The sequence below is a fragment of the Triticum dicoccoides genome, chromosome 5B, assembly GCF_002162155.2.
Source record: "Triticum dicoccoides isolate Atlit2015 ecotype Zavitan chromosome 5B, WEW_v2.0, whole genome shotgun sequence".
NCBI classification, from domain to species: domain Eukaryota; kingdom Viridiplantae; phylum Streptophyta; class Magnoliopsida; order Poales; family Poaceae; genus Triticum; species Triticum dicoccoides.
Genome location: NC_041389.1, coordinates 540,834,291 through 540,858,857, shown reverse-complemented (window position 1 = coordinate 540,858,857; position 24,567 = coordinate 540,834,291). Strand labels below are relative to the sequence as shown.

Sequence of the window (24,567 nt, the reverse complement as noted above, 5' to 3'; positions counted from 1 at the left end):
CCAAATTGTTACTTATCTATTCGTAAAACATATCTCATTACAACAACAACAACAACAACAACAACAAAGCCTTTAGTCCTAAATAAGTTGGGGTAGGCTAGAGGTGAAACCCATAAAATCTCGCGATCAACTCATGGCTCTGGCACATGGATATCAAGCTTCCACGCACCCCTGTCCATAGCTAGTTCTTTGGTGATACTTCAATCCTTCAGGTCTCTCTTAATGGACTCCTCCCATGTCACATAAAACATATCTCATTGCTTTTGTATTTTTGAGGCAGTGAAGATTCCCCACTTTGTAGGGGAACTAAGCAAATTGATTGCTAAGGCCCAAGAAGGTGGACACCGAGAGAAGCCTAGCTACGCAAGGGGCAAGCAAATGATATAATTGGTTTTTATTATCTTTTTGAGGCAAAAATGATAGAATTGGTGGTTCAATTGCTTGGGGTGGTGGTTCATGTGTTAATTTGATAGGGTGAACCCCTAAGCAATTCGGTCCAAACTCCACAGCCATAGGTACAATATATAACTAATCCTCTCCCTTGGTCTCCTCTAGGTACGCATTATGGTTTTCACGGTTATTCGGTGTATCTCTTAATTGTTTTGTTAAACCGTGCATGATTTAGTAAATCAAATTGTGTGCGATGGTTCCCTTCATCGCACAACGTAGGTCTGGTGAACCTGTGCAAGACATCGGTTTTACTTTTCTGACTCGTGCGTGATGAGTTAGCCATCGCACGCACAGCTCCGTGCTAGGATGTGCTTTACTTTCTGAAGTAAAGATATTTTGGGCCGGTTCATCAAACACCTTACATGCTTCTGAGGAAATTCACCGAAGACATAACTCACATACCTTTGTAATTACTCATATAGCTCTAACCACATGACTAACATGAGATTGGGAGGTACAAAATCCTAACACAACAAACATTATCCTGACAATGTGATGCAGCACACAAAAGCACAATCCTTCAGCCATAAGAACTTTTTTACTATGTGTTCGTTAGCTATGAACTAGACCGGGAACTAACGAAGGGAACCAAATGGATTGGAGAAGGCAGGGATGTCTATAACACATACACATACGGGGAGTAACGAAGGAAACAAAATGGATTGTAGAAGGCAAGAATGGCTACAACACATACACACACCTAGTCTTGTTTATCCAAAAAACATTCACTAATTTATGACATAACCAAATTGGAAACTTTAGAACCTGTCGACGCCAGTTTTTGGCACAACAGTAAACGTAATTAAGATGGCCTCGAATGAAAGATTTTTCAACATGAAAAAGTTCCGTGTTGTTGAAGTGCACAACTTTTATGTTTAGGTCATTGTCATCCGACCATATCTTAGGGGCTGAAGTTGAGCTCAGAGTATTGAGATTCAGGGTTTTGGAGTACTGTTCGGCCGATTACCCCTTCAAGATGACCTTGGCTGAAAGAGTTTTCTGCATGAAATGCCTTTGTCTCGTCGAGCCGATTGATTTTGATATGTAAATCATCTCAAATCCAAAGTCATATGCGAAGATCAAGCTGAAAATTTCCATCGGGCAATCTGAGGTCCCTTGCAATCCGAGGTCCTATGCAATTCTAGGACATATGCAATCTGAGGTCATATAAGATCCAAGATCACAAAATTTCGAGGTGTTGAAATCCGAGGTATCGAAATGCGAGGTGTTAAAATCTGAGGTGTGGGATTCTAAATCCTACTGCTGTGAGCGAATCTGGCCAGAAGTTAAAGTCATCCAGATAGCCTTGAATTAAAAAGTGTTCAACACGGAAGTTATTCGTCTCGTCAAAACGGTTAAATTTGCTTTTGGGCATGTCCCCTTCCGAGGTAGTATGGCCTGTAAAAACCAAAACCCAAACTGTTGTCTCAGGCACACCTGAATCCGAGTTCGGTTAAGTTTGGAAGATTTTGGATGAGGTTTGGAGTCCTTTTCTTGTAAGGGAAGTTTAGCCGTCTTTTATATATGTTGGATGTGATGTCCGATTGAACAACACACAATCGAAACATCAATATACTACTTTTCGTCTATGTTTTATCTCTCCATCATTTTTCTCTCCCGGTGTTCGTTGTTCCTCGTGTTAGAGAGCTGCGAATCCTAAGGCTTTAGGGGCGAGCGACTCGACCAAGTGCAGCCCATAGCTGTCGCACTCCCTGACGGGGTCCTCCCGGGCGTGTGGGGTTTTATGTCTGCAAAAGCATCCGCCGGCTGTCCTGCGTATCGTGCTGCCGGTCAGATCTCCTTCGACGTGAGCTGAGGTGCATCATCCCCGGTGTCAAGGGTACACGTGACGTGTTCGCATGCAAACAGAATCTATTTTAGTGAAAGTAATAAAAATATGTTCACAAATTGATTCATATATCTCATGATCCAAACATCTACTTAGGCGTAACCTCATGCATTTACTGTTTCACATAAGAAATCTAAATGATTCTGTAACTAATAATATGAAAAGCAGCATTCCACTATGGGTATGGAACAACGAGATACATTAACTTTATACTTTACTATTCTAAATAACAAAGTGATAGCAGATAGTACATAAATATAGCATCAAGTCCTTCACCCCCATATCCGGGTAACAATATCTTTGTATGGCACAACATCCTTTCCGGTTCTTGCCTATTCTTCACCCGTGTTTCTGAACCATTTTCCCCAAGTAACAACAAAGTTGACATACACCTTGTCATATAGCTCGTCAAATAGCACGCAATAAGCATGCCTCCATCTCTTCATGAACAGAAGTCCACAAAATACCATCCAAACGCCTGCCACAAATCCCACAATTAACCCAAGAAGTAAATCCGTTGGAGATAGACCCCCTTTGTGCCATCTTACTGAATCTCCGTGGGTTGGTTCGTCTTCAGGAGGGCCAGGACATTGCCTTGGAGTCGGATATCCACAAAGACCAGGATTGCCAATGTACATAGAAGTTGGATCATCTGCATTGAGGATGTCAAGTTGATGCCCCGTGGGCACTCTTCCTGAGAGATTATTATATGACAAATTTAGATAGCTCAAATATGTCAAATCTGATAAGCCCCAAGGAATTTCACCAGCAAGCTTATTCTTCGAAAGGTCAAGAGACTCGAGTGATTGAAGATCACCAATCTTATCGGGGATAATTCCACTCAACAAGTTTGATGATAAATTCAGATTTATGAGACCAATAAGAGAGCTTAGTTCCTTTGGAATTTCTCCAGTTAAACTGTTGCATGATAAATCAATGCTCATCAGATATACGGTATTCTCCTTGTAGTCAAGCACTTGCCCTTTTATTACCACTGATAAGCTATCATCGGACTGTCTCTACACCCTCGTTTTCAGATATTTCATCGAAAGGACTGTCCCAATCTGGATCTAAGGCCTTAGCAGTGCCACTCAAAGCTTTGAGGTCATCCAGAGATTGTGGTATTGCACCAGAAAAGTTGTTGTTAGATAGATCTAAAATACGAAGAGCAGGAAGTTCCGTTATCTGATATGGAATGTGACCAGAAAAGTTGTTTGATCTTAACCGTAGCATTACCAACAAAGGCATGTCTTCACCAATCCGTGTAGGTAGGTTTCCACTGAATTTGTTTCGACTTAGATCGAGGAAACGCAAACCTCGGCATTTCCTCAGGAATAAAGGAAATCCACCTGAAAGACTGTTGTTGCTTACAAGAAGGATAGTTATTCGCAAACTAGATGAACATGTGGAACTGGACTGACAACGATATATACAATTATACTCCCTCCGTTCCGAATTACTTGTCTTGGATTTATCTAGATACGGATGTATCTAGTCTAGATACATCCGTATCTAGATAAATCCAAGACAAGTAATTCGGAACGGAGGGAGTACATGATGACGAGGCGACTGAGAGGCGACTCCACGATATCGCCGTCGGCCACTCCGGCGACGGCGCCCACCACACCGGCCGGCCAGGCCGCCACCATGGGCCTGGCCTGGCGCCTGCCTCACGCGCTCCCACCGTCTCCCCCGCCTCGGGAACTTTCCATAGCTCTGGACGCGGCCGTCGCCGGGGCGGGTGCCACTGCCCTGTCTCTTGGGATCGCGACGGAAAGGGACATATCCGCCGCCAGCGATGAAGACGTCCTTCGTGGCCGCTCGCTCCGCGGCGGGTTCTTGGCTTCCTCAACCCCAGAAGTCCTGCGGAGGGTGGTCACCATCGGCGACGAGCCTCTCCATCGCTCGCCGGGCGAGGCTCTCCTGGAGTTCTCGCTCACCTACTTCTCCTCCCCGGTATGTTCACCTCTGTCCGCCGCCTCCGCCCTCTCCTGGCCAACGCTGGTCTGGCTCGAGGTGCTGCTACCTGTGCCGCCGCCGCCGCCGGCCGCTGTGGTAGCCTTGCTCAACGGCTGGATAGGTTCGCCTTATGCTTATCCGCTAATTCATCAGGTTAGCGCTTGCTTTTTTCGTTTACTGTGGCCAATCGTAGTATTGCTAACTTCATCCTGTCGCTAGAAGGGTTAATTACAAGGGGTTGGTTGTCCGTTTCATCGCTAATCCCACCCCTGTTAGACATCCCTTCCCTCGTCTCTTCGCAGCCCATGCAATCCCTTCTGCCGCATGCTACGTCATCAGGGACCCAGCGTCCTTGGCGAAAACATATAATAGAACACCTGCACCCAGGCCCTTCCTGTCTAGCCATCCATTCTGCGCATCGTGATTCATGCAAACACATTTCTTTTTTTTGTTTCTCTCACATAAAACATGTTTTGAAGTTCAAACCTTTGCAGCGCGGCAAAGTTTTCTATCTAGAATCTAGGATAAATCATTCCGATTTTTTTGTCAAACATAAATATACAAATTATGATTTTCTAGATTAGAAAATCATAATTTGTACTAGAAAATCATAATTTTTATATTTATGTAAAAAAAGGGCAACCTGGTGCATGTAGCTCCCGCTTGCGCAGGGTCCAGGGAAGGGTCCGACCACTTTGGGTCTATAGTACGCAGCCTTTCCCTACATTTCTGTAAGAGGCTGTTTCCAAGACTTGAACCCATGACCTCATGGTCACAAGGCAACAGCTTTACCACTGCGCCAAGGCTCCCCTTCATAATTTGTATATTTATGTTTGACAAAAAAATCTGAACGATTCATCCTAGATTCTAGATAGAAGGCTTTGCCACGCTGCAAAGGTGTGAAGTTCAAGACATGTTCTATGCGAGAGAAACAAAAAAGAGAAAATTTCATATAGAAAGTTAGTTGTGTTGCACAAATCTTAAAGCAATATTGGACATCCAGGATAGCAGGGCCTGAGTGCAGATGTTCTAAAAATCCACGTCCGCGTCCTTGGCATCCGCTGCTCACACGGCCCGGATCGCCCGCTCTAGCTCTGGCTCGCGTGCTTCTCCGTACCTGCTCTCTGCTGCCCCAGGAGCGTATAATACGACCGGTTTCTCCTCGTCACCATCTGTAGCCCAGCCTATCCTAGGCATCTCCTGTAGCACCTCCCGTGATCCTGTTTTGGAGGCGCCTCCCTTACTTCCTGGGGCGCCACGTCGCTCGCCTGCGTCGTCTGCTGCGGCTGCTTGGGGGCCACCAGTTCTGGACATATCTACAGTGGGCATCCTACCTCTCCCCATTGGCCCGCTACAGTGGTTCGAGTAGGCCAGCGACCCGGCGCCTGCGCTGCATGCTAGGCGCATGCATGCCCCTCTGATTCACCCTGATCCGCTTCGTCCCATCTTGCCTCTCTGCCATGCACGGCCTCGCGTGCCTCCCCGCTCGCGTAGACCCATGTTGGACTTGTCTGCGCCTGGCATCCTGCCACGCCCCGCGGGTCCGCTTACGTGGTCAACTTCGCCCTCCCTCCTAATCCCGAATCAGGACTCCCCATCCTCTTCCATGCAGGGCTTCACGAGATGCGACAACGGGGAGCCCGAGACAGCCTGCCCCTCGCCGCCTCGGCTGCCGCAACCCGAGAGCACGCTCGCCAGGCCTTTGGTTTCTTATGCCCATGCCCTCCTCTCCCCTTCTTATAGCATGCAGCCCCCCCTCGCTCATTGTCACTGCTTTTCCAACCCTCCCAAGCGGTTCAACGCCATGACCCGCTGCTACCGATGCTTGGCGCTCGACCACCAAGTGCGTGAATGTAGAGAACCCGTGAGGTGCCGCAGATGCTGGCGGGTGGGCCACGCCCAGCATGGCTGCGTTGCTATTTTACCCCCCGTTCCATCCACTTGTCACTCACCAGCCACGATCCTAGCCTCTCCACTCCTTCTTCCTCCATGCACGCTACGCAAAGCTCACACACTCCGGCCATTCCTCCTAGCCAGCCTCCGTCCGCTTCCATGGCTGACTTCATCCCGCTCGAGCCCGCTTCCTCTGAGGATGAGCATGACCTGTCCCCTGCCCGCTCGCCCTCCCCCCACGTGTTCTCCTTCCCGGAGCAGACTCAAGCCGCGGAGGTCGACGACGTGGCCGTCGACGAGGAGGAAGACCCGGATGACGTGGAGTTTGAATCGGGGGACGAGTCCACTGATTCGGATGCAACCCAATCCGGGTTTCTCTCCTCCCCGCCTCGACACCGTCGCGACTTCTCCAATGTTTTCATGCCCTTCACACCCATTGAGCATTTCCAAAACCTTGCTTTCGCCATCGTCAACCCACCACATCCCTCTCCCCAAGCTTGCATTCACCGTGCGCTCCAAACCGGGGGTGGCAACCCGCCTGTCCTTATTAGGGCTTCCTCCTATGGAGCTGGTCTTGTCGTGTATGGCTCGGCCTATGAGAGAGAGATATCCATCCTCAACATCCCACTCACGTGCCCACTAAACACAGTCAACCTAGTCCGCCACGAAGATACCGAAAACCGCTTCCTTTTCCGCCTGGGCACGGTCTCTGCCCTACACATCGAAGACTTCCCACTAGAGTACTGGTTCACGCCCACCATCATCAACTCAATCGTCCCTTTCGCATGCCCTATCCAGATCGACCCAGTTTGCTTGACTGGGGTTGACTACTCCGCCGTCCTTGTCTCCGTCAAATCCCGCACTCTCACCGACATTCCTCACACCATTCCTGTCCATGGGTTCTCTGGCCTTGGGGCCATCGCCTCTGTCCTTGTTATCCACTCACAAGAGCTCCCACCGGACCCCGCCTTTGCGGGACCAGACTCCGACGACGACAACAATGGAGGTGGGGGCGGACATGGTGGGCTAGGTGACGGCGGCGACTTCCCCGGAGGCATGGACCCAACCTCTCCGCGCCACCCCCGCCGCCGACCGATGAGGGCCACGACGACCAGGTGGTGCAGCTGCCCGGTGGCCTTACCATGATGGCACACCACAAGCCTCTCGTCTGCGCGGTGCCCCTCACGGCTTGGCCGAAATCCGTGCATGTTAAGCTCTTCAAGGGCTTCTAGGACGTGCGCGTCCAAGGCGTCGGCGGCGAGCGCGGGTTCTACCGCATCCCCATGAGCCCGGCGGGCTCGCCCAAGCTGCTCATCGCCAACCTCGCGGCCTGCTCCATCGGCTACCTCGACCGGATGGCGACGGTCGGCCCCTCCCACGCTCCATTCACGGACGCCGAGGTGATCTGCAATGACTTCCGCGGCCGCTCCTTCACCCCCGGCTGCGACGGCGAGGAGCAGGTCATGTAGGCCATCGAGCGCTTCGACAACGGCCTGCCACCGTTCCCTGCTCCCCAGCCCATGCAGCTCGAGGAGGGCGCTCCGGAGGGCATGCCGCTGCTGCCGCGGTCGCCTTCTTCTCCGACTCCAGCCCAGCCCATGCAGATCGAGGCGGGCGCTTCGGAGGGCATGCCGCTGCTGCCGCTGTCCCCATCTACCCCGGCGCCAACCCTCGATCCCCTCGCTGATCTTCCTCCCCGTGCGGCCTCGCCCAAGATCTTCTTCACGCGTCGCAGTGCACGCATCCGGGCGGGGGAGAACCCCAACCGCATGATGATGCTTGAGAAGGCTACGCTCAGGAAGGAGCAGAAGCTGGAGGGAAGGAAGCGTGCGGCCCCGTCTCGCGAGCTTCTCCTGCCGGCCGCGGAGCTCCTGGAGCTTGCCGCGGAGGGTGCGCCGCCCCTCCCCCGCAAATATGTGCTTCAGCTGGCAGAGGCCTGTGGCGTCCCCGAGTTCGACCTCAACCTGGTGCCATCCGGCGACAATGTGTGACGGCCTCCCTATCTTCGATTTGCGGCGGCGCCACCACCTACCGGCTTATTCTTGCAACTTCAACTTCACCAACAATTTTAGTTGTAGTTCTTTCTGTAGGACGCGTCACCTGCATGCTGCCCCTCCTTATTTCCCTCGTAGCAATCTCCTCCTAGATATTTCATCTCTTCTTCTCGCCAGTTGTACCCTCTTTCTCCCTGATTCGGAACGCTCCGCCGCTAATCTGTCTACCACCTTAGAGTGGTTCTGCTATGTTGCCACTCCAGTTATTAATAATTAAGGAAGTCACGATTATATCACGCTATTTCTTTGTTTGAGTGCTCAGTGCTGTGTTTGCAAGAATCAAAACTCCTTGACATCTCCCACTTTAAGGCTATCTCTTTTCTTCCGCCCAGCCTTAGATCCTTCCACTCCGTCCCTGCCGTTGGATCCGCCGGCGGGATCATCACCGCTCGGGACGACAATCTTCTATCTTGCACCAAGGTGGTTCACGGTCCTTTTTCCCTAACCTGTTGGTTTGACTCGCGGGCAGATGATCTCTCCTTTGCGGTCACAAACGTGTACGGGCCTTGCGATCATGCTCTAAAGCCCTTGTTCCTGCAATCTCGTGGATATAAAAACTTGCATCTCCTGCCCTTGGACGATAATTGGAGATTTTAACATCACGCTTAGGCCGTCGGACAAATCCTCCTCCCACTTCAACATGAACGAAGCTCATCTTTTCTCCTCTACTATTAACATGCTGCAGCTTCAGGACCTCCCTCTGCTCGACCGCCGCTTCACTTGGTCGAACCAGCAAGAGGTGCCCATCCTCGTGGGGTTGGATAGGGCGCTTGCCAACGTCCCTTGGGCTACAAATTTCCCAGATACTTCACTTTCTTCAATCACTCGTACAACCTCGGATCATGTTCCCATTCGCCTTTCGGCCAAAACAACTATACCCAAATCTCCAGTTTTCCGCTTGGATCGCTCACTCCTAAATATACCACTATTTAGAGAGAAGGTGGCTATGAATTGGACAAGCGTTTGTGCCTGTCATGACCACCTTGGCGCCGCCGGGGTTCTCTCCCTTAAGTTAAAACACACTAGAAACATGGCCAAACAGTGGTTGTCAAACCAACGTTCTCCAAAAATTCTAGCTCTGAACTGTCATGCTACTATCAACTTCCTAGACAAGATTGAGGAGGCCTGGCCTCTAACCCACCTCCAGTCTACTCTTCGAATTGTGGTCAAACTATCTCTACACCGCCACAATGCTGCCATTGCTGCCTACTGGAGGCAACGTGCAAAAATCAAAGACTGCATTTTTGGCGACGAAAACTCGGCCTATATGCATATCTGTGCGTCCGCTAGGCATCGCAAAAATCAAATCAAGTCTCTCACTCACGAGGGTCTCACTTTCTCCGCTCACTCCGACAAGGAAGCGGTCCTCCTCCTTTTCAAGAATTTGGTAGGTACGAGCGCTCCCGTGTCCACCTCCTTCAACCTCGAAAGTTTGCTTTTGACTAACGCGATCAACGCAACCCAAGCCTCGGATCTCCTGAAGCCTTTTACCCTTGAAGAGATTAAGGAAGCCCTATGGGCCATGAAGGACGACGCCAGCCCCGGACCGGACGGCTTTGGCCCGTCTTTCTACAAATCCAATTGGAACCTAGTCAAAACAGATCTCCTCAATCTGCAGAACGAATTCCATGCGGGCACCGCTGATCTTCAGTGAATCAACACTGCCCACATTGTGCTCCTTCCCAAAAAATCGGATGCTGCCTCGCCTGAGAATTATAGGCCAGTTTCCCTCCAAAATTGCTCTATCAAGCTAACGTCCAAGTGCCTCTCTCTAAGGGCTCAACCCCTCGTCACTCAACTCATTCACTATGATCAAACCGGCTTTGTCAGAGGACGCGGGATTGCCGAAAATTTTCTTCACGCTACTGATCTAGTCCAAACCTGTTTCAAGCGTCGAATACCGGCAATCGTCCTTAAGCTCGATTTCCACAAGGCCTTTGACTCAGTTTCTTGGACCGGCCTTACCAACATCCTGAAGGCTCAAGGATTCCCCCCGCTCTGGTGTCGCTGGGTGCACAGTCTAAACACCACGACCAGCTCGGCCGTTCTGCTCAACGGTAAACCGGGGCCCTGGTTCCAGTGCCGCCAAGGCTTGCGACAAGGCGACTCCCTCTCTCCCTATCTTTTCATTCTGGTGGCCGATGTCTTAAAACGTTTCATTAACCAGGCCTCAGAATGTGGACTCCTGACTCACCCGATCGCTAACGATATGCATTGCCCCGTCCTTCAGTATGCGTACGATACGCTAATTGTCCTACCCCCCGACGCCTCTCAGATTCAGACTCTCAAAAATATTCTGCTACAATTTTCTGAGGCCATTGGACTGAAAATCAATTTCCATAAAAGCACCTTTGCCCCGATCCACGTCGACCCAAATCTCTCGACTAGACTTGCCGCAATCCTGGGCTGCCCAGTTGCCACCTTCCCGCAATCGTACTTGGGCTTGCCTCTATCCACTCACAAGCTAAACCTGGCTGACTTCTTCTTCATCATTGACAAGGTCGATCGCCGTCTTGCTGGTTGGAGGGGCCTTTTGCTCTCCTTGGCCGGGAGGGCTATCCTGGTCCGCTCCGTTCTACGCGCCCTGCCAATCTATGCCATGAGTGTCCTTCTTCTACCTGCTGGAACCATTCAGGAAATCGAGAAACGCTGTAGGTCCTTCTTTTGGTCTGGTCAGGAATCTACCTCGGGCGGCAACTGCAAGGTCGCTTGGGACCTCGTTTGTGCTCCCTTCGCCAATGGGGGCCTTGGTTTCCTCTCTCTACCCCACATGAACATGTGTCTTCTTCTCAAACACATTTCCAAGTTACACGACGAGCAAACCTCGGGAGAGACTAGGTACTTGATCACCAAATACGGATGGTCGACCGCTAACGATGTAGGCATGTCAGACAACCAGCATACCCCGATTTGGAAAGACATTATGAAAGGCCTCGCCCTCTTCCGGGACACCACTCGTGTCAGCATCGGTAATGGAACCACTACCTCCTTTTGGCTTGACCTTTGGCTCCCTGGCTCAGCTCAAACCTTAGCCCTACAATTTCCGGCCCTGTTTTCACACTCCAATCGAGTCCACACATCTGTGGCACGTGCTTTGACCTCGAACAACCTCACCTTGGATCTAACACCTAGGCTGTCTCACACAGCCGAATGCGAACTGCTTGAACTACGCACTATATTGGCCACGGTGAACTTAAATATGCAGGTTGCTGACAGGAGAACTACAAGGGACGCTGAGAAACCTTTCACCGCTAAGCTTGCTTACCAAGCGGTTTGGAGGACAAAGCCCATGGACACGTTCGCCCCGGCCATTTGGCGAAACTACGCCCCAAATAAATGTCGACTCTACCTCTGGCTTGCACGAAAGGACCGCCTCTTCACGAATGAACGTCGGTTCAGACAGGGCATTGCTACTTCAGCCGCATGCCCCTTCTGCGACCGCTGTGAATCCATCAACCACCTCCTTTTCGAATGTCAGCACCTCGCTCCACTTTGGGGGGAGCTAGACAGCCTTTGTCCGAGTGCGCCACATGGGCTGCCCCAAGCATGGGAGGGCGAATGGCACAACAAAACTAGATCAACAGTTCTTCTGGCCGTTCTTTGGAATATCTGGAAGCGATGGAACGCCAAGGTCTTTCGGAACATACATCTTGGGCTTCATGATGTGGCAAGCTCCTCTGCGGAAGATCTTAAACTTTGGTCTCACCGCTGTAATAATATTCAAAAACAAATTCAACTCAGGGACTGGGGCTCCATGTTGTTCCACCTTGCCGGGAGAATTTAGCCCCCCGCTATATGTAATTTTTTATTTTTTCCCTCCTTAACCCCCATGTACTCTCTGTTCTGCCTGAGATCTGTAACATCCTGACGGTTGGCAATAAAGGTTCAGGCAGGCGTAAGCCCGCCGTTGACGCGTCAAAAAAAACATGTGGAACTGACATTTGAAGAGTTCTTTAGATGCTTTACATTGCTTTAGCTCCTTTCTGCCACAATCAGGAAGTTCCCCTACAAGCTGATTGTTTGAAAGATCTAAGATCCGCAGTTGTGGCCATTGACAAATCAAGGTTGGAATAGTGCCGGTCATAGAATTTGAAAAGACAACCGCAACCTGTAAATGTGGAGCTTCCAAATTTGACGACACGAACCCATTTAAGGAGTTTCTAGAGATGTCCAATACTTCAATTGTTCTTGGCAATTTCGGTACCAAACCAGTTAGACAATTTGAGTGCAGATAAAGTGTTATCACTGACATGAACTCCAAGTTGATGGGTAAGTTGCCGCTAAGTTGGTTTGAGGACATGTCCAAATGTTCCGCGCCAGAAAAGGTTGTCCAAAACCAATGTGGAATCGTAGTAATTTGACCCGTGTTTGAAATGTCAAGGTCTGAAATGCCATTTTGCCCTCGAAGCCATTTAGGAAACTCAGGACCCAACTGACAAGACCCAAACCGTGCAGTTTCCAACCTGAACGGTGTTACCCAGCCCGAGTCCATGGTGACCTCCAAATTAGGGCAAGACATGTCAAGTATCTTCAAGTTTGTAAGACCCGCGAAATGCTCTTCTGATATCACACCACTCAAGTTGTTGCCACCAAGCAACAATTCAGTCAAATTTATCAGTGTGCCACTCTCCACAGGCAAGGGGCCGCTCAAGTGGTTATAACCGGCATGAATTATTCTTATGCTGGTTAGGTTTAGCAAAGATTTTAATGTCGTGCCGGTAATGTTGGCCTCCGACAAATGCAACTCTTGCAAAATCTTCAAAGAACAATTTGGTAGCCTCTCCACTAAGTCTGATATGTCCCCACCGATGTTATTGTAGCCGAGGACTAGAGACTTCAATTTACACATATTTTTCAGTGTTCCCGGTATCATCCCTTTGATATTATTAAATCCCAGGTCAAGGGTCTCTAACAAGATCAAGTTTCCCAACTCGTCAGGAAATGAACCTGATAATCCACATTCCAATAGGATTAGCCTTTTGAGGCTAGTTACACCCCAAAACCAGTTTGATGCAGCAAGGCTATCTAAAGAGTTATAGGAAAGGTCAAGTTCCTCAAGAACTGTAAGGTTGTACAAGTGACGGAGTATTATTTTGAAGGTTACACCAATCGAGATTCAGTACAACCAAACTGGGAAGAGCGTTCAGCGAGTGGACCCAGTCAGTCGCTGCGCTAAGGTCCACGGAGCCCATGTCAAGATGCTCCAGTGAGGAGAGACGTGCTAACCAAGATATATCAATGGAGTGTAGGCTGTGTATAGATAAGAATCGCCCGTGCTTATGTCAAGGTGTACCAGTTTGGACTTTGGAGAGGTTGCCTAGCTGAGGAGGCACTCTGCCATACAAATTCATGTTGGAGAGGTTGAGATATACCAATCTCTCGAGAGAACCAATGAAACCTGGTATGGGCATATTTTCACCTCCGAGAAAGTTCCCGCTAAGATCTACTTCCTCCGTTTCTAAATATAAGTCTTTGTAGAGATTTCACTATGGACTACATATGAAGCAAAATGAGTGAATCTACACTCTAAAATGCATCTACATACATACGTATGTGGTCTATAGTGAAATCTCCACAAAGACTTATATTTTGAGATGGAGGGAGTAGATGCTTGAGGTGTCGAGAGCAAGCAATGAAGAAGATACCTGTTCCCGCATCGAACGAGAACGAGCTTTGGGAAAACCAATGAAATCCTTCGCGGAGAAATCATTGCGCAGGTCCAGCTTGATGACGTGGCAAGTCCAGTTGTTGCACCTTACACCGCTCCAGTGGCAGCAGTCATGGCCGTGCCATGAGACGAGGCGATTCGCTGGGTCGCTAGTGACGCCGGCTTTGAAGGAGAGCAGCGCGGCCCTCTCGGCGGCGATGCACCCTCCGTTGGGTATATCGCTCGCATGGACAGAGAGCACGGTGACTATGGTGGAGGCTGCAGCTAGGATGAGGAAGAGGCAGCTGTGCGAGGAGGAGGAGGGTCGCGTAGTTGTGGCCATTGTATTGTTCTGTTCTGCCTGGTGTGTGTGTGTGTGTGTGTGCGCGCGCGTCAAGCTGAGGCAACACGAGCAGGGGAGGAAATTCCCACCGTGCTTCCCTTAATTGTTGTCATTGGAAAAAATCAACAGCCAAGAAGGCTGGGGCCTAGACTACTGTAGGTAGCAATCAGTTTTACTGTTTGAAAGATTAGTCTGCTGGTGTGGAAGAACGGAGGAAGGTACGCAGTGTCTTTGTTGGACCAACGGTTACCACAAATTCCGAGTCACTAATTGGCTTTGATGTGACTACAGGAGAGCATTCACTGCCACTATCTTCGTACTACATTTCAATGGATCGTTTAGGTTTCTATGGATCACGATGGAATTTGGAGCATCAACACTGTACATTTCAAGGCGCTCACCCCTGAGCTGCAGGTAATTTACAACTTATTCCACGCCTGCAATTCCTATGACATACCAAGGCGGCACCTTGAACCACGCCCTGTCTGCCGTGTACACCACACAGTGACCCTTCATCACCACTGACAACGATGTGGTGCAGCACTCGTCATTGGCTGCTTCTTTCGCCGCTGTCGTGGTCCGGGTGAGCCTCTTCCTCCCAATTCCCGCTATTTTCTGCCACTTCTTTGCCATCTGAGAAAGTCTCTTGGCACTAACCATGTTTTGTTTTGCTCCTCCTCCGTTCTTGACTAGGTGTAGTGGTGCCGCTTTAGCTTGCGCTTTCTGGATGAACTGATGAGGTGATGGTGGTGCTAAGCTGATGAATTTATACAGATGAGGGGGAAGGAAGAGAAGAGAACAATGCAGTTTAGGTGCAGCTATCCTGACAGGTTGGCAAGGGACAGAGCCATGAGCTCAAAACATGCAATATTAATGCCGTAAGTGCAAGGGCAGGCAGTGTGATCTTGATTAGATTTCTCTGGGGCCATGTGTTTGCCACTTGTTGGGGACGATATTAGCAGGTCTCTTGTCTTGGGTATGCTTGGAGACATCATAGTATGCTCCCATACTCACCTGTTTTAGTGGCAAAGATAATAGGCATGCACGAATTAGGTCCAATTCTATTTGTGTTGTGAGGTACTGTGCACACTAATAATTATGAGTTATTGATGATTGCATCCTATTGAAATGAAACATGTAGAGCGGCCCCTGAGATGGAGATATCTAGTCTGACAGTTTGTTCATGCCCATGAGGTCATGACCCATGACAGGTTGTTGCTGAAGAACCAGATAAGATCTGGTCAGCGGCCCAAAACTACACACAAGATTACAAATACCTGATGTCTATCATCAACTGCTGGACCACATTTCTCAGTTGAAACTCGAGTTGACCATCTATATTTTTGTCCTATGTAGAAGCATATGTTTTTTAAAAGAAAATGATGTAGAAGCATAGATGGAGAACTGCTGTCGACATGGTTTTCGTGTAAACTTCTTGTTACATGATTTATTCGAGAAAGAGGGAGTTTTGACTGACCAGAACAAGATTGATTATCTGTGAGAGATTTTAATCATTCTTGCTTCCATGCCATGTTGGGCTAATTAGTACTTCCTCCGTCCCAAAATTCTTGTCTTAGATTTGTCCAGATACGGATGTATCTAATACTAAAACGTGGCTTGATACATCCGTATTTAGACAAATCTAAGACAAGAATTTTAGGACGGAGGGAGTACCAGTTTAGCTACATTTCAGTCAGCTGGGCCAGTCAATTTTGAGTGAAGGAAGGAGAAGGAAAGGATAAGGAATGGCCTCGCCAGAGAGAAGGAAGGGGCTCGCCGGAGACAAGGAAGAGGCCCGCTGTCTTCACCCCACTATCTATCTTAGGGTTCAGGATGGTGGACGGCGGCGGTGGTGGGGGGCGTTGGTGGGGCGGTGGTGTGGCTTCGCCGAAGAAGAAAACTAGATGGGGACGGGGCTAGAGGGATGGCCCATGGCCGGCGGCGGCGGCAAGCCTGGCAGTGGGGGAGGTCAAGGGGAGGGCGGGGCGGCGGAGGCTGGCGGTTCGGCCTGGGCTGAAGGGCGGCCAGAGGAAGAAGATGAACAGTGTGCGTTGGATGAAGATCCAACGGTTCAGATAGAATCGACTGGTCACAAAAACGATTCAGTCGAGTGATGCATAGTCATTCCAGTTAGTACTCCAGCATTCTCTATTCTTTTCTAGGGACAATTTGGTATCATGTGCCCTTCAAATCTTGGGTACACATTCTCTATATAATGGAAGATTAACTCCAGGCATCTGCTTATAGAGATCTTTGGCGTGCATTATGCAACTGAGCCTTAGCTTAATTTGTCACGCCCATAGCTGCAGAGCCACTCAGCCTTGAGAAGTCCCAACTCTGCTCTGAAAAAACAAGAGCTCGTCTGAAGTGAACCACTAGCAAGTGTCAATCTGTGAACTTGCAATAAGATCCTTGAGTAGCTAATTTGTGAATCTTGAGTAGCTAGACACAGCAGCTCCTTGATGGCATGCATCGCATAGACTCTTCCTCCCCATGGCCATGGCAGCCATCCTCTGCCACTTTTTTTTGTTCTATGGGCCGCCACTTCAGAATCTGTCGCCAGGATGAACGGCTTGGTGCTCGATCTGCTCCAAAGCTAGCTCGATGCCCTCCCTGCACGCAGCTAACTCAGCCCCTCCACCATATATACTGAGCTCGTGGTGCACATAGATGTGCATGATCGTTCGTCGAGGGTGAGGCGATACGCTGTGCATGATCGTTCGTTGAGGGTGAGGCGATATGCTGATCGCACGCTGAAGACACCTTGAGGGTTCGGAGCCCAAGCTAGGACGTCGTCGCTGCGGGGTGGAGATGCCTTGATCTTCAGGATCTCGGTGACGTCCGTGGCCATGAAGTGTTGTGCGAGAAGATCTTGGTTGCATCTGCCATGCTCGTCAAGCAGTTTGGAGACACGTTTTGTGCGGAGTTCTGGAGCAAGGAGACAACTGGCATGGTAGCAAAAAATGTTGTTTTTGTGATCAAAGTTTTCATATGGTTTTTGCAGAGGGTGATAGTTCTTATCAAAGATAACCTTGCTAAGCGTCCAAGATCAAAGGTTTCATGTGGTTTTTACAGAGGGAGGTAGTTCTTACCAAAAATAACCTTGCTAAGCATAACTGGCATGATAACAATTTTGTTTCTGCTTTTGTGATTAGGAGGAGACAATACATCATTTATCTTTGTCATGTCCATTTACTACCTTGATATGGCATGTGATTCATGTTACATACAATCTAGCACCATCAATGTATTCCAAGTTTGTTTGGAAACTAGTTGGGTAGTAGTCATCATAAGCTAAAAGGCCAAATCATTGTGGGAGGCTGTGCCATTCTCTAGGAAAATATGGAATTTCCAGATGAATGCGTTTTTAACAGATCGTCTATTCCTAATTTCTTGCAGGTTATCTACATGGCTACACATTCGATCTATATATAGTCATCACTGCAACATGTGGACGCGTGGGCGCTTCTGACCTCTGGGTACAGCCGCCTAGAATCTGTTGCGCAGAGTTTATTCAACCAGTTTGGCTGGCAAGCCACTAGTAGATTATGTGGATGAGCTATGTAATTGCGGGTTCGAGAGGTTATGGTCTCTTTTACTGAGCATTTTCTCAAGCAGGCGTTAATAATTTCGAATCCTTTTTGTGAGAAATAATTTTCCAAAACGAAGCCAACAAAGGTGAATGGGAATGCCAAGATAACAAAATGGAAGCTAAGAAGTTGCCTGTATTGGTGTTGTTCTGTCTTGGCTTTTCAAAAACATAACACCTCTCTTTTATGGACATTAAGTTCAAGTCCAGACAATTTTTTGAACAAGCAATTGATCAACTTAATATTAATCATTTTGTCTATACCATGTTCCGTAAAAATAATAGTGTCGTGTAATGTAGGACAGAGACTCCCCCATTCACCAGGTGAGGAGTGAGCCCTCGTACTGATCCATCCTCCTTAGACTTCACTATAACGATATCCAACATATCGGCGACCACATTGAACATGATGGGCGATGGGGAATACCCTAGTAGCCCCTTAACACCAACAGCTACGTCAACGTTGTGATGCATGGATGCATGATAACATCGGCAGAAATGAAAGCATAGGCAAAATATGGATGCACGCATAGTGGTGCATAACTGTAAGCATATGGCACTGTGTAAGGAAGTATAGATAATAACGATAGAAATATATTTCATAAAAACGGTGCTTACAGCCAAACATACAGTGACGGTGGCTTATACGAACTCATATGTAGGATATTAGTAGTAATGGATAGATTTCTTATATATTCTGGGCTCTGGACCTGACGACGACAGGGCAGCAGTAATAATAGCAATCATATATAAGAGACACCGAAGACAAGGATCAATCCATCAACGACCTCCTTTCCAGTTTAGTTCGCCGGGGCGGTGGTTGACGCACGAGGAGCTGCTGCGGCGGCGGCAAGGTTGATGTGCTTCTCGACAATGCCATCTAAGGTTAGCCTGCGGCGGATGCTGGCGGCCATGCTGGTGTCTTCATAGACCGACGCTGTGCTCTTCCGCTCGTAGACGATCTGCTCATAGGCGCGGATGACGCAGTCCACGGTTTCCTGCTGGGCGAGGCGTTGCGCGGCGAGCGCGACCTCAAGGTGGACGCCCTCCGAGGCCGTGGCGGGGAGCCACAGCGCCTGCAGCGCACGGAATAGGTCGTTGCCGCGGAGGCCGGCGAGGGCGGCCGGGAGCGTGGTGGCAGGGCGCATGCGAGTAAGACGCGCGGCGAGCTCGTCCGCCGTTCTTGTGACGACGGTGAACCTGTCGAGGAAACCGACGACCGCCTCCTCAAACCAAGGGACGAAGCTTGGGTTGAAGATGCACTCCGCCGCGCCGGCCGCCAGCACCATCCGCAGGCGCTCCTCGGTGCCGGGCTGCAGACCGGCGTCGAAGACCATCTGACACAGACGCTTGCTGCTGGCCAGGATCGCCTCCATGACTTCGGCGCTTGATCACTTGATCTCGCTCGGGCTCTTGCTGCTGATCTAGAAGTAGATGGATTGGAGGGGTGCATTATATAGGGGTACAAATTGCTTCGCGTTCACATCGCGTGCGTGCATATGCATGCATGCAGTTCGTAGCAGCCCCTCGGAATAGGAACCAGCCGCAACCATGCATCGGTGGTCAATCAGTCGAATCATCTTCATTCTAGGTAAGTTCAAACCTCCAATGCCAGCCATGCACCGGTCGGCCAGTTGTAATCCCGCTCGACTGGTTTCAGCGTGTTGATGGAACAAAAGCAGACGATGAAAATAAACAACCACTAGCAAAACGGCCCGTGCGTTGCAACGTGAATAAAAAAAAATCATAATCTCCAATGGCCATGATCATATTTTGTGGCATCAACGAGATACACTATCACTCTCCAATGGTCATGACCCATGTTTTTTTATTTCCCGGACATTTGTTTTCAAAATTACAAATATTTTCCGCATCCACAAACATTTATGAATTTTTAAACATTTTATTTCAAAATTCATATTTTTTTTTCAATTTTCGATTTTTTTAGTACCTAGATTATCTAAAGTAGAAAAAAAAGAAGGAAAACGAAAACAAAAAAGAAAAATAGGCCGCCCAAACATGGGTCACCCCAAAATGCGCGTTGTGTCTTCTCCCAGCGCACAGAGCGCAGTATGGAAGGTTCCTACTACAGGGGCCGGCCCAGGTAGGGATTCTCATGTGTAAACATTTTTTATCACTTGTAGGTGGCATTGGTGGGTATTATTTTGCAACTTTGATGGCAATTTGGATGAAGTACCGCCAGAAGCAATAGCCTCTTTATTATTTGATATGGATATATAAATATATGTAGACAACTGGTCGCATCTAGAATCGCTACAAAGATAATGCTTACGGAACTTAGAATGTTGTATTCACCATTACAATTACATGAGCAATAAGGCATGTGAATGCTTGACGAGCAAGTTGAAACTCATCAAACATATAAATAGTATTGAAGATATTTTTGTAGATTGGAATAGTTAACCATGCTATGTGTAAAGCTGCCATTTATCTATCTGCTGAATTTAAGCGTACCCTTATATTCCCTTCATAAAAAAATATAAGAGTGTTTAGATCACAACTTTAATGATCTAAACGCTCTTATATTTCTTTACAGAGTGAGTAGTATTCATATGATTCACTCTCACGTCGCCCCTCACGGGAGACACAAGAGCGGCCTAACCCTAGCCCCGCGTCCACCCCGCCCTCCCCCTCCCCGCTGTCACCCGAGGAGCTCGCCGACACTACAGCGTGTCGTCCATTCAAGGTGGCAGTGAGGCTCCGCTTCCCCGCGTCCTTGCAGGGGAGGGGCCTAGATCCAGGGCGGCGATGATCTCATACGGCGGATGGCGCATCATGTGTTGGCTGATCCTACCGACCGTGTGGGCAGCATTTGGGCGGTGGAGGCTCGTCCATGTTGTGGGTTGCGTCGTTGGCCTCGGCCAATCTGCTTCCTGGTCTAATCTCCCCCTTGTCGTTCCTACCTCGTCAATATGCAATATTGGAATCCCCGTTCATGTCGAGTTTACAATGTTTGTTGCGCTTCTTTTATCAGGAGCTCATCATTGAAAAACGTTTGTCGAATACACTGACTATTGAACTCGGCAGTGCATATCAACTCGACACACATTCTCGTTGGCCAAGCTTCAACAAAGAGAACTCGGCGACAATAAGAAACTCAAAAAAGTCATAACTTCGCCGAGTTTCGATGGAAACATACCCGACAATGTCCTCATAGGTGGACCCTTCCGATGGCTAGACTAAGGGAAAGTGACGACGGTCTATTTTTGCCGAATTTTCACAAACGGAAACTTGGCAATCTTTTTCTATATTTTTGATAGGGAGTGCCAGGGGTCACAGCTTTGCCGAGCTCCCACACATAAAAACTCGGCAAAGCGTTGACACTTTGTCTACTTGCACCAGTATAAGTGACATAGGCGCTGCGTGGGTGGCTCCATTAGCCTCTCCTTCGTCTTCCTCAGTCGCCGCTGCATTGCCTCCTCTACCCCACGCTCCCCACCGCCACTCCACTGGCCTCCTCCTTCCGGCAAGCACCGCCTCGTGCTTCGCCCACCTCCTAGGCCGGCTTGCCACTGCACGCCCTATAATTCTACTACCCCGCTGGTCGCCTGATGTCTACTACACAACTTGTTCTTGTAGACTCGTGTTGGGCCTCTAAGCGCAGAGTTTTGTAGCACTAGTAGAAAACAGGGCTTTGGTCCAAGCAGGGAAAGCCCATTAATCCCGGTTCACTCATGAACCGGGACCCATGGTGCATAGGTCCCGGTTCGTGAGGCCAGGGGGCCGGCCGGGCCTCGTGGGCCATTGGTTCCGGTTCGTTTGGCCCCTTTGGTCCAGGCTCCAGGCACGAACCAGGACCAATGTGCCTCGCTCCTGGCCCACCACCATTGATCCCGGTTGGTGGCTTTAACCGGGACCAAAGGTTATCTTTTAGTCCCGGTTCCAGCCATGAACCGGGACCAATGAGATGCTATATATACCCCCTGCCCGCTGATATGTCTCCAAGATATCTATAATTTTTGATTGTTCCATGCTATTATATTACCCCTTTTGGATGTTTATGGGCTTTATTTTACACATTTATATCATTTTTGAGTCTAACCTACTAACCGGAGGCCCAGCCCGTATTGCTGTTTTTTTGCCTATTTTAGTATTTCGAAGAAAAGGAATATCAAACGAAGTCCAAACGGAATGAAACCTTCGGGAGCGTGATTTTTGGAACGAACATGATCTGGAGAGCTTGGAGTGCAAGTCAAGAAGCTTCCGAGGGGCCCCACGAGATAGGGACCCCCCTGTAGGGCGCGCCCCCTGTCTCGTGGGCCCCTCGGGCGGCCACCGACGTACTTCTTCCTCCTATATATACCTACGGACCCCAAAAACATCCAGGAGCACCACGAAACACAATTTCCACTGCCGTAACCTTCTGTATCCGCGAGATCCCATCTTGGAGCCTTCGCCGACACTTTGTCGGAGGGGGAATCGACCATGGAGGGCTTCTACATGAACATCCTTGCCCCTCCGATGAGTTGTGAGTAGTTTACCACAGACCTACGGGTCCATAGTTATTAGCTAGATGGCTTCTTCTCTCTTTTTGGATCTCAATACAATGTTCTCCCCCTCTCTTGTGGAGATCTATTCGATGTAATCTCTTTTTGTGGTGTGTTTGTCGAGATCCGATGAATTGTGGGTTTATGATCAAGTTTATCTATGAATAATATTTGAATCTTCTCTGAATTCTTTTATGTATGATTGATTTATCTTTGCAAGTCTCTTCGAATTATCAGTTTGGTTTGGCCTACTAGATTGGTCTTTCTTGCCATGGAAGAAGTGCTTAGCTTTGGGTTCAATCTTGCGGTGTTCTTACCCAGTGACAGAAAGGGTTGCAAGACACGTATTGTATTGTTGCCATCGAGGATAACAAGATGCAGGCAAGAGTCGGTCGATGTGTGGAGTAATAGTAGTAGATGAAGGCAGGAGTCGGTCTACTTGTTATGGAGGTGATGCCTATATACATGATCATGCCTAGATAATCTCATAACTATGCACTTTTCTATCAATTGCTCGACAGTAATTTGTTCACCCACCGTAATACTTATGCTATCTCGAGAGAAGCCTCTAGTGAAACCTATGGCCCCCTGGTCTATCTCTTATCATATTTGCTTTCAATCTACTTTTATTTGCTTCTTTACTTTTTGCATCTATATTACAAAATACCAAAAATATATTACTATCTCTTTTAGATCTCACTTTCGTAAGTGGCCGTGAAGGGATTGACAACCCCTTTATTGCGTTGGTTGCGAGTTCTCAGTTTGTTTGTGTAGGTGCGTGGGACTTTTGAGGAGCCTCCTACTGGATTGATACGTTGGTTCTCAAAACTGAGGGAAATACTTACGCTACACTTGCTGCATCACCCTCTCCTCTTCGGGGAAAACCAATGCTAGCTCAAGACGTAGCAAGAAGGATTTCTGGCGCCGTTGCCGGGGAGGTCTTCGCTCAAGTCAAGACATACCAAGTACCCATCACAAACCCATCTCCCTCGCATTTACATTATTTGCCTCTCGTTTTCCTCTCCCCCACTTCACCCTTGCCGTTTTATTCGCCCTCTCTTTCCCAATCTCCTCCTCTCTTTTCGCTTGCCATTTTTCTTCTTGCATGTGTGTTGAATTACTTGTTGCAATGGCACAAGGTAATACCAAATTGTGTGATTTCTCGAATACCAATAATAATGATTTCCTTAGTACTTCGATTGCTCCTCTTAATGATGTTGAGCCTTGTGAAATCAATACTGCTTTGTGATACGTCTCCAACGTATCTATAATTTTTTATTGCTCCATGCTACTTTATCTACTGTTTTAGGCAATATTGGGCTTTATTATCCACTTTTATATTATTTTTTGGACTAACCTATTAACCGGAGGCCCAGCCCAGATTTGCTGTTTTATGCCTATTTCAGTGTTTCGAGGAAAAGGAATATCAGACGGAGTCAAAACGGAACGAAATCAACTGGAGAAGTTAATTTTGGAAGGAAACCAACCTGATGGGCTTGGAGTGCACACCAGGGGAGCTCCGGGCTGCCCACGAGGGTGGAGGGTGCGCCCCCCTGGGCGCGCCCCCTACCTCGTGAGCAAACCCGGAGGTCCACCAACGTACCCCCTGCACCCATATATACCTACGTACCCTAAAACTTCCAGAACAGAAAATAGATCGGGAGTTCCACCGCCGCAAGCCTCTGTAGCCACCAAAAACCAATCGAGACCCTGTTCTGGCACCCTGCCGGAGGGGGATCCCATCACTGGAGGCCATCTTCATCATCCCGGCGCCATCCATGACGAGGAGGGAGTAGTTCACCCTCGGGGCTGAGGGTATGTACCAGTAGCTATGTGTTTGATCTCTCTCTCTCGTGTTCTCTCTCGTGTTCCTCTATGGCACGATCTTGATGTATCCCGAGCTTTGCTATTGTAGGTGATCTTATGATGTTTTCCCCCCTCTACTCTCTTGTGATGAATTGAGTTTCCCCTTTTGAAGTTATCTTATCGGATTGAGTCTTTTATGAACACTTGATGTATGTCTTGCATGGGATAACCGTGGTGACAATGGGTTATTCTATTGATCCACTTGATGTATGTTTTGGTGATCAACTTGCGGGTTTCGTGACACTTGGGAACCTATGCATAGGGGTTGACACACGTTCTTGACTCTCCGGTAGTAGCTTTGGGGCACTCTTTGAAGTACTTTTATGTTGGTTGGATGAATCTGAGATTGTGTGATGCATATCGTATAATCATGCCCACGGATACTTGAGGTGACAATGGAGTATCTAGG

General features: G+C 48.7%; 1 pseudogene; it reads right to left on the bottom strand.

Annotated features, from left to right (window-relative positions):
• Positions 1 to 886: 886 nt before the first annotated feature.
• LOC119309988 lies at positions 887 to 14,195 on the bottom strand (annotated as a pseudogene).
• Between the last annotated feature and the right edge of the window lie 10,372 nt (positions 14,196 to 24,567).